Below are 11,775 nucleotides of genomic sequence, written 5' to 3'. Positions count from 1 at the left end.
GTCGCCGGAGTACGTTCGGACAAACTCCGGAACGTTTGCCGCCCTTCTAACTCCGGTGCACGGGCGTGTGCGTTCTTTGTATTGTAGGGGTAGGTAGTAGGTAGTAAACACGTTGGGGATGGAATCGATGTGGTTCTCAAAGGAGAAAGATTGTGAAAATTAAGGAAACAAGTGGTAACTAGTTGAAAATGGCATTTTGTCTTAAGGCAAGTTACATAAACTACCCGATAGGTGTAATAATTGACTTCATCAACCAAAATTAATTTTAGATATTTTGATAAAATTTTTAACTGTTTGATTACGTATAGCATGTACGTAGTCCTTTATATTATTTAATGATTTAAGGAGGTATTCTAGTGTAGAAATTTAAAAACATTGATTTTTTTTTTATTTCATATTTTCAAAGTTTAACTATCTAAGAATATCGGTACGAGAATTTTTTCAAAAATGTGAATTATTTTTGGAGATATAGGCATTTAACTGACTCGGTCTCCATACTGGTTTGGCTTCACGCAAAACCTTAAATGCGTTTTTCTCAGAACAGACTTTTCCAGTAATGTTGACACGATTTCTCGAGTTCTACTCGACCGATTCACTTGAAATCGTTCAGAGAGTCTTGTTTATAGACCTATCTATAGCCCGAACTAGGATCATTCCCCAAATTCCATTATTTACTATTTTTAAAAAATTCGAGAAACTCAAAAAAACAGTAGAAAAACACTGTTTTTTTTTTCAAACAGTCGCCAATTTGTAAAAAGTAATTTTTTTACTCATCGCTAGTTTGGGCGATTGCGACATTATTGTAGATTAATAATCTTCTTATTTTTTGCATATCCGATGGCTAGGAGGGCTGAAATCATGTCAAGACTGAGGCGCCAATTTTTTGAGACAACCCACTTCTTCATCTGCCAGTTTCTTCAATTTGCAACTTTTTTATTTTTTAATTTTTGTTTTGTATTTTAATAATATTAATAAACAAGTGGTATAAAAATGAATAGTAAAAATTCATTGCTTTCTTCTACGACATTTTAAAAATAATAAACCCCCTCAAATTAATGGCAATATTTTGTACAAAACCTAGAGAAGTTTTGTAGACTTATTTTTCCGTTAATTCCTAAAAAAATGGCTTCTAAATTTGTGATATTTAACTTTTGACTCATTACATCACAAAGGCTACTTTTGCCATAAAAAAATTGATCCAAAAACTTAATCTGCAATTTAGAAAGTAGCTTCTAAATATTTATATCATAGAAGCACAGAAAAATAAATTCCTAAAATAGTTGTAATAAATAAACTTTTTGTTTCTAAGTGATTTTTTTTTTCAATAAGAAATTATGAGCTCATGTAATTCTTTTTTTTAAACTTTGATAAATTCTTAAAATTAAATTACTTGCCATAGACCCGTGTAATTTTAGTATTTTCTTTAGGACTATGATATCTATCAACATAGACAGTTTTGTTGAATTTTTAGTTTATTTACAAAGAAACGGCTTCGTCCAAAACTAATCAGCACGATTCTCATATAATGTTCTCAAGTAGTTTTCGAATTTTTAAAATCGATTCAGAATATTTGGCTAAAACGTTGCGGAAAATCGAAAACGGCCGATCGACGCACAAAACTAAGAAACGATATATCAGAGGGCTTTTCAGTTTTTGAAGCCAGTCCACCCGTTTCTGAAAACACGTCGATTTGAGGTAAAAAATATGTTCACATTCATACACACACACACACACACTTTTTCCAAATCTGGTCTCATTCGATTAAGAATGGCATAAAATGTGAAGAAAACATAAAGTTAGCAAATTTTCTGGTATGAACAAATACTTCTGTAAATTATGAACCATACCAAAGGTTTTTGTACAATTACTTAGTTTATTGTACTTAACATTTTCTCTATTTTTTACCAGATTGTAGGATATATAATACATTGCAAATACATAGCAAGAATTTTTTCTATAAAAAATGCCAGACTAAAAAAAGTGCGCGTAATATACATTATTGAAGAAAAACATTTTTGCTATTGTAAGAGATGACAAGTTAAAATTAATTTCATCATATAAGAATTTCACTAGTAGGACGCATGACATCCTGCCTTAAGACAAATTACTAGAACTTCTCGTACCAATTTTTTTTTTTTTTAAAAAAAGATTGAATTTTTTTTAAATTTCGAAAAAATTAGGTTTTTGGAGTAATTTTAAATCTTTGAAAAAATTTACTTTTTTCGAAAAAAAAATTTTTGGAAAAAAAATGTTTTCTTTGTTTTGAAATATTTTCAAAATAAAATCAACAAATTAATATTAGATATTTTGAACTTTTTCCGAAGCAATCGTACTGCTTTAGCTGCATAAAGACGAAATATCGAAGCGCGTAAACGCCGCGTCACCGTCTATCGGATAAACGATGTTACGGAACCTATAGAAATGTAAACAAAATTTAAACGTATTATTAAAATCTCCATAAAATATCTGATAATTTGATGTTTGAATTGAATTTGATTGAATAATCATTTATGACCGCCAAATCGCATTTTTTTACTTTTTTTTACTAGATCTCCGAAACCGCCAGACCCGTCTGCCCAAAATTTTATACAGTTCTTCATCTTGTCAATACAAGTAAAATGCTTTTTGAATTATCAAAATCGGACGCTGCGTTCTCTCAAAAATTTAATTACAGTTTTTGGCACTTTTTGCCCCGTATCTTCGGAACGGCTAGTCCTGCTTTCGCCAAAAACTAATCAGCAAGTTTCTCTGCCAATACGATTCGAGCGTTTATTGAATTATTCAAATCGGTTGACCTATATTCCCAAAATCATGAACAAATTTTGTATACGAATACACACATCCATTTTTCTAAGGCATGCAAAAATGAAACGTGAAGATATACAAAAATTTTCATTTTCGATTTTTGAACGATTGCAGAGACGCGCTACAGAAGCTAAAAATTTCACTTTCGATTTTATTGCAATTTTTGTATAAGCTTGAATGTTTTTTTCACAATAGATTTGAGAATCTTTTGAATGGGACCTCTTAAGTGGAAAGGGTTATGATCGTGTCGTGTCTCGTGTCTCGTGTCTCGTGTCTCCTGTGTCGTGTCGCGTATCGTTGCCGTTGCGTTTGCGTTGCGTTGTGCGTGCGGATGCATCCACTAAACCGCTACGACGCGACGAGACGGCTACGGCGACGGCTACGAGGCGGCTACGAGGCGGCTACGAGGCGGCTACGTAGAGTGGCGTAGCGTGGTGCATAGAACACGGCGAGAGACAATATGATAGGCGTAGAGCTAGGAAAACTATCTCGAAACTGTTTAGGAAACTATCGAAGATCTGTTACGATATTAGCACCAGCACATTGCAATATTCTAAGTAATAAGCAGGCAAAATATTTTTAATAAGTACGGTTGGAATTGTAATTCAATACTTTTAAAATAGTCTCAAAAATGAATAGAGTAAGTAAAACAAGTAAGTGTAGTATAAGAAACACATTGTATAACTCACACACACATATATCCATTTTTGTTAAGGTATGCCAAAATGTTCAGAAACCTTTGAAATGTAAAAATATGCGAAAACTTTCATTTTCGAATTATTTGCGATTGCTATAACTTACCCTACGGAAAGTTAATAAAATCTTTAGCCCTGCAAAGCTACTAAGATGAGAATAATTATGAGTAACTTATCATTTTTAACTTCCCGTAGGGTAATTTATAGTAATCGCAAAATAATCAAAAATGAAAATTTTTGCATTTCTTGACGTTTCAAAACATTTCTGAACATTTTGGCATTAGAAAAAATTGATGTATGTGTGTGTGTGTGTGTGTGTGTGTGCGGATACAAATTTTTCTTCAACACCGAATACCGATCAACCGATTTGAATAATTTAAAAAACATTCGATTCGTACTAGCCGTTCCGAAGATATGGGGCAAAAAGTGCCAAAAACGGTAACACGGTTTTTAAGAGAACGGAGCGTCCGATTTTAAAAATTCAAAAACCATTTTACTTGTATTGACAAGGTAAAGAATTTTCATAAAGGTAAGTCTAGCGATTTTGGAGATCTAACAAAAAAAGTAAAAAAAAAATGCCATCTGACGGTCAAAAATGAACATTAGACATATGCACATTAAATTATCAAATATTTTATAGAGATTTTAACAATAAGTATAAATTTTGTTTACATTCCTATAGGTTCCGTACCATGTTTATCCGTTAGACGGCGACGCGGCGCTTACGCGCTTTGTCATTTCGTCTCTATACAGTTAAACCAGTACGATGGCTTTAAAAAAAGTTCAGAATTTCCAAACTATGCCAAAATAAAGAAAACTTTTTTTTTCTAACACTTCTTTTTGTTTGTCAAAAATCTAATTTTTTCGAAGTAAATTTTTTTCAAAAATGTTAATCGTTTTTTAAAAAATAATAATTTTTGGTACGGGAAGTTCCAGCAATTTGCCTTAAGGCACGATGCCTTAATTACCTTTAGACAGAAATCCACTTACAGCTAGTTACATAATGATTTGAATAAATTCTCTTTGTTAACACATGAATTGGTCTTGAAAATGATTAATCCATTTTTACTTACTGTTTTATTGAAAATGTAATATACTAAATTGTCAACAGTTTCTATTAATTTAATTCTATATGTTTCATGTTACACTCATTCAAGATTGATATTCTTTAAGCTTTCACTTGTTCCTTCGACATCAAGAAAAATGTTGCTCTAGCTCTTCCACTATATAGCCTAATGCTACATATTATAGCTATAGTACTATCTCTCCTAGACTTGGCACGAGACATATGCCATTTACGTGATTCTATGAAGGGTCTAACACGAGATAAAGCTGTACAGACAGACAACAGTTTAAAAACGATTTAAAATTTAGTATTTTCAATGAAGGCATTTATTTAATAATCAAAATTTTCAAAAATGGTAAAAAATATTCACAATCCTCAAACAAATTTCTAAGCTTTTAAAGATTTGAAGTTATAGTACGGTAAGTTTCAACAATTTGCCTGAAGGCACATTGCCATGCACCACTAGTTCTTCAATGTTAACTGAAAGGATTGTATTTTCCAAGCAAAAAAAATTGAGGAAATATGCATTCAATTTTTTTGCGGATCTTGTAATTTACGAGTATTTCTTAACTGATTTGATCTGATTGATATTTGTTGACTATAAAAGAAAAAATGCAAAATGTTTACTAATTGTTAAAAGCTTCAACTTTTTCTCGGTATTTACGTGCATTAATACTTGTTGGCAACGTTTATTATTATATTTTTCTGACTACTCTCACTGCTATAAACACATGCCTTAGTAACATGTAACACAAATCCTCTCTTTTTGAAACTTGATGGCAGATTTGCATGTAATTTCAATTGAGAATTCAGACATAAAATCAGATAATTATAAGCAAAATTAAATATTCGAAGTAAAATATTTTGAATGTTACATAGTAATGATATTTGTCTCTATCAAGATTAGCCGATTAGCCCTAGCTTTATCTCCATTTAAGATGTCTTTATATTATTACAATTTCTGATACTTATTGTTTTTATATTCAATATTGTGGAAAGGCTAGATTCACTTAGGAACATATTTCCATCCAGGGTCCTCGTCCTATTAAATGTTCCTCAAAGCAACATATTATGTGAATGCCCTGCTCGTTAATTTGTATATACAGGCGAATGTATATATGTATAGTATACACATTCCCTCCGAAATTACGATGTACTAAATACAATGTCGTCGTTAGAGGACACTAAACACTAAACACTACAACATGACAGGATAACACTATGTATGCATATATAGTGCACGAAATTTGCCAAAAACGAAATATAGTAGAAAACTCTAGGTATAAGTGGCAATTCACCCTATGACAGAAGTCTCGGCAAATTCTTGAGAATTGAAAATTGTAGAGTCAATAAATCGTAAATGGATTTTTAAACTTGAGACAACTTGGTTTTCAAATAGTAGTATGAGTTAATATAAATTATAAGTAATAATAATATAAGTTAATTGCTAACTTGTTACGAAGACAAACGTTTTTGGGATATTAGATTTTTAGTATAGATTCAAATTTTTCCTAGAAACTTAGAAATTTTTCTTGAACAAAACTAATCGAGACCTGTCGTGCATGTTATGCTTTCTTAATAATATAATATTTTGTAGACTTTTCGATTAACATTCAATAAATAATATACTACAAATGTAAATTGTTCATATTAAAACGACTTCTGTGTTTGATAAATACTTTCCAATTACACTTATCCAATTGATGATTTTAATGGAACAGCAAGTGTACTCTGCTTATTTGTTTACTAATTTTTTTTAATATATTGTAAAAATGAATATAACTATGTTAATTTTTTTTATCAAAACGTTTAAAACTATGTTGATAGTTTTATTTTGTGTTCTCATAAATAATTTCATTAAAAAACATTCCGGCTGGGCAGACTCGCAGCTGCCGTTCGCTCAGATATGCATATCGTGCGGTTTACAATGGGGATGGATTTTATATTATAAAATAGGAGCTGATAAATATTTTTCACTGTATATTATTGACTTCCCGTAGGGTAAGTTATTGCAATCGTCCAAAAATAGGAAAAAAAAATGTTTGCATATATTTACGTTTCAGAAATTAGTGAACATTTTGGCATACCTTAGAAAAAATCGATGAATTTGTGTGTGTGTGTGGGTGTGGATACAATTTTTGATTCACGTTTCTGCAAGTACGAATCAGCCGATTTCAATGATTCAAAAATATTCAATTCCTATTGGTAAGGAGATGTGCTGACTGGTTTTTAGCCGTTTTTTGGTCTAGCCGTTTCGAAGATACGTGGCAAAAAGTGCCAAAAATCGTAATTTAGTTTTTGAGAGGACGCAGCATCTGATTTCAATAATTTAAAAAACAATTTACTTGTATAAATGTATAAATTGTATAAATAAATAAATTGATAATATAAATTTAATAAAGTTAAATATAATTTGGAGATCCTAAGAAAAATTTTTAAAAAATGGCGTTCAAAAATGATCATTAGACATATGCACATCAAATCATCAGATATTTTATAGAGATTTTAAAAGTGAGTAGTAATTTTGTTTACATTTTATGAATTCCTTCAGCGGCATGCATTAATCACGTGATCGGTTTTTAAGGATTTTTGGACCTACCCTTGTTGATACGTGGTGATATTCAAAACTACACCACACCCCCCTCCCCACCGAACACAACGTGTATTTTTAGTTACGAGAAAAAATTGTAAATATTTTTGAAACTTTAAAAGTTCCAATTTAAAAAAAAATCAGATCAAATCATTCAAAATTTCAAATTTTTCAAAAAAGTCATTTTTTTCAAAATTTTATAACGTAGAAAGATCAATTTCCTCAGTATTCAGAAAATTTAAGGTTTTTAAAAATATTAAATTGCGATTCTGGAATTTCCAGAAATTTGTTTTAAAAGATGGACGATATCATACACTATTAGTTAGTATTATTTTTTTCTATGACTAAAGACCTGTCATGCAACATATCTAATTCCGAAACTCTGAAATAAATGGCATTACCTGAAAACATTTTTGTAAAATTAAAATATATACTATTATTCTATCATATGATAATTGTTTAATAGAAATCACAGTTTCATAATCAATGACAAAAGTTAGTTTCTGAATATTTTCGGACAAGTTTTTATCGATTTGCCTTAGAGTCCACCCTTCTGATCCGCGAAGAGTCTTTTATAAAATGTAGTATTATAGCCTGACAAACCTGTTTAGGGACAACTACTTTATATTATTATTTTTGAATTTGAAATATGTATATGAAAGATGTAATAATTGACTTAATCGACCGAAATTGAAATTTAGATATTTAGACAAAATTTTCAACTGTTTATAATATAAACAATATATATATATATATATATATATATATATATAAACGATAAATGAAGTTTTAGCTTTCAATTAAATCTTAATATTGCGATTTCAAATTGAATTTCCTCAAACACATTTGAATTATCTGTAATTAAGATAATTCGTTAGATTGTATGTTCTAAAATTGTGGTTCATTAATCCAAATTTCAATGAATTACCAATATTTGTCTTATCACATCACAAAAGCAACTTTTGACACAAATTTTGATAATCATATTTTTTCAAATTTTGATATATTTTGAAAATTAAACTACTTGTAACGTGAGGCCGAAATATTTCAGTATGTTCTATAAGACCATGATATCTATCGTGAAAAAAAATTTCATAAAAATCGACAAAAAAAATTGTTTCAACAGTTAATTACAAGAAAACGGCTTGGTGGATTTTTACCTTAAACTAATCAGTATCATTAGAAACTAATATCTTTCAAACAGTTTGATTTTTTAAAATCGAATCGGTAGTTTGAGCTTAAATGTGGACGAAAAATGTAACACTTTTTCCAAGTTACAAAGAAACGGCTCGGCTGATCGACGCACAAAACTGAGAAATGATAATTCTCATTGAGATACATCGAATGGCTTTTAAATTTATGAAATCGGTTCAGGCGTTTTTGGGAAAACGTCGACTTGAGATAAAAAAATCTGTTCACACACATACACATACTTTTTCCAAATTTGGTCTCATTCGATTCAGAATGGCTTGAAACGTCGAGAAAACCTAAAATTTAGCGAATCGGATTCTTTTATGAAAACATAAACTTCTCCTTCGGGAAGTTAGAAATTGAATAACAATTTTTTTTGAATCGGCCGAAAAATAAGTCTACAAATCTTCTGTAGTTGTGTAAAAAATTTAATAATATGAGAGACTACGTGCATGATACATGTAACGTTCAGTTCAAAATTTCATCTAAATATCTAAATTTCAATTTCGGTGAAATAAGTTAATTATTACACATTTCGGAAAGTTTATGCAAAGTGCCTTACGGCAAAATGCCACTTATAACTAGTTTATTTCGAGAACAATAATGATAATTATATTATATATTGATGTTTCAAGGCAAGTTCATCAAACAATAATACTAAATTTATTAAACGACGACTCTCCGCGGATCAGAGGTGTGGACTCTAAGGAAAATCGATGAAATCTTCTAAATTAAACTAGAGTCATTGATTGTAAAATTGTTATTTCAATTAAACAATTATCATTATATATTTTAATTTTACAGGAATGTTTTCAGATAATGTAATTTATTTTTCGGAATTAGATATGTTGCATTTTCAGGTAAAAAATAATAACTAGCGGGGTGGGTGGCATCGTGCCTTAAGGCAAATTGCTGGAACTTCCCGTACCGTAACGAAATGTTCGAGGAATATTGAATGTCTTCAAATAGATTATTATAAATATTGTAACATTGTCTAATATTTATAAGAATTATATCAACTGAATTGCAGAGTTGAAATTATTTGTTTAAAGTATATTAGAACTATAGTCAGAATTAAAAATAAAATCTCAATTATTCTCGATATACAAAAAATTAAAAAAAAAAAAAAAATGGAACAAAATTTTTTTTTTTGCAAAATCAATTATTTTGTTGAGACAAGCAGAAAGTTCTTTGAATTAATTGAATCGGACGCTTAGTTCTCTCAAAAACTGCCATTTTTTGTACATTTAGCTCTGTATCTCCGAAATGGCTGGGCCTGCCTTTGCCAAAAATTAATAAACACTTCTCGCAATCATTACTAATTGAATGTTTTTTAGATCATTCAAATCGGATGCTCCGTTCTCTCAAAAACTCGATTTCTATTTTCTGCACTCTTTGCTCCTTATTTCCGTAACTGCTCGACCTGCCTCTGCCAAAAACTAATCAGCACATCTCCTTATCAATAGGAATCGAATGTTTTTTAAACCATTCAAATCGGCTGATCCGTACGACCGAAAACGTGGGCGAAAATTTGTATCCATACATACATACACACACACACACACACATCCATTTTTTCTGAGGTATGCCAAAATGTTCAGAAACCTTCAAAACGTCGAGAAATGTAAAAAATTTCAATTCCGATTTTCGGCCCATTACAATAACTTACCCTACGGGAAGTTAATAATACTAACTTGTGGTGCATGACATCGTTCCTGGAGGCAAATTTCTGGAACTTTCATTACCAAAATGTAAAAAAATTGAATTTGAATTTTTGTCTTGAATTGAATCGAAAATAATAGATTTTTCCGTTTTGAAACATTAAACGATCCAAACATCAACTCGATCCAAATGACGTCATCGGCGAATGACCAATCACAAGTCACGCGTAACCAACTTCCCTGCGGTCGTGCCTAAAGAAGTTTCACTTCTTTACTTCAAAAAATCAACCCTCACAAATTCCATCAACCCTTTTTCCTCCAACCCACTGTCTATTCATCCCCGTGCATTGAACTTTGCATAGATGTGCCTGACTCGGCAAATAAAAGCCGGGGCTGACTAGGTTTTTGCAGTCGACGTGCCAGATAGTCGATTGTGGGGGGTATAATGGTTCAAACAACAAAAAAAAAAAAAGTTTGCCAGTTTCGAAACGATGAAATTGCCGAACTACTCCGATAAAAACTTTTGAATTTGTAAAATTCGCCCGGTGAAGGTAGATAATGATATGGCGTGTTTTACAATGTGAGAAATTAGGGTAAAGTTTTTGGTTAACGATACTAAAAGGTGGAGGATTTGTAAGGGAAATTTTTGCACGAAGTGTTTGGGTGAAATATTGTTGTCTTTTTTTAACTCCTATTAGCCTATTTAAATGTATGTCTAATGGTTTTATTCAAACTCATGAGTTTTGTTTTTCGTCCACGTTTTCAGAAGCACAGATCAACCGATTTGAATGGTTCAAAAAGCATTCGATTTCTATTGATAGGGAGATGTGCTGATTAGTTTTTGGCAAAGGCAGGTCCAGTCGTTACGGAGATACGGAACAAAGAGTGCAGAAAATATAAATCAAGTTTTTGAGAGAACGGAGTATCCGATTTGAATGATCTAAAAACATTCAATTTGTAATGATTGGGAGAAGAGGTGAATAGTTTTTCGCAAAGGCAGATCCAACCATTTCGAAGATACAGAGCTCAATGTGCAAAAATGGCAGTTTTTGAGAGAACTAAGCGTCCGATTTGAATTATTCAAAAAACTTTTTGTTCGTTTCAACAAAATAATTGCTTTTGGAAAAAAAAAATTGTTTCTAATGTTTTTTTTAAAACATTTTTTTTGTCAACAAATTTTTTTGTTTGTACATCGAAAATAATTCAGATTTTATTTTTAATTTTGACTAAAATTCTAATATACTTTAAACAAATAATTTCAACTTTGCAATTCAGTTTATATAATTTTTATACATATTAGACAATATTACAGTATTATTATAATAATCTATTTTAAAACATTTAATAATCCTCGATCATTCGCTACGGTACGGAAAGTTCCAGCAATTTGCCTTGAAGGCACGATGCCATACACCACTTAAAAACTTAAAAAAATCTACAAACTAGAAAAAATCTACGATTGAAAAAAAAATTACAATTCAGAATAAAATCTACAATTTAGAATAAATGCAGTTTAGAAAAAAATTACAATTCAGAACTACAATTTATAAAAAAACATACAATTTTAAGAAAGTCTTCAATTTTAATAAAATCTATAATTTAAAGATATTATACAATTTTAAGAGAAATAAAATTTTGTAAAATATCTTTAATGTTGAGAAAATCTATAATTGAAAAAAATACAATTTTAATAGAAACTACAATTTAAGGAAAATCTTCAATTTAAAGAAAATTTACAATTTAGAGAAAATCTGCAATTTAAAATAA

The sequence above is a fragment of the Ctenocephalides felis genome, unplaced genomic scaffold (genome assembly GCF_003426905.1).
Source record: "Ctenocephalides felis isolate EL2017-DRISC unplaced genomic scaffold, ASM342690v1 CF-g0.4_SCAFFOLD_03572, whole genome shotgun sequence".
Lineage (NCBI taxonomy): Eukaryota > Metazoa > Arthropoda > Insecta > Siphonaptera > Pulicidae > Ctenocephalides > Ctenocephalides felis.
Note: the sequence above shows the minus strand (reverse complement) of the source record.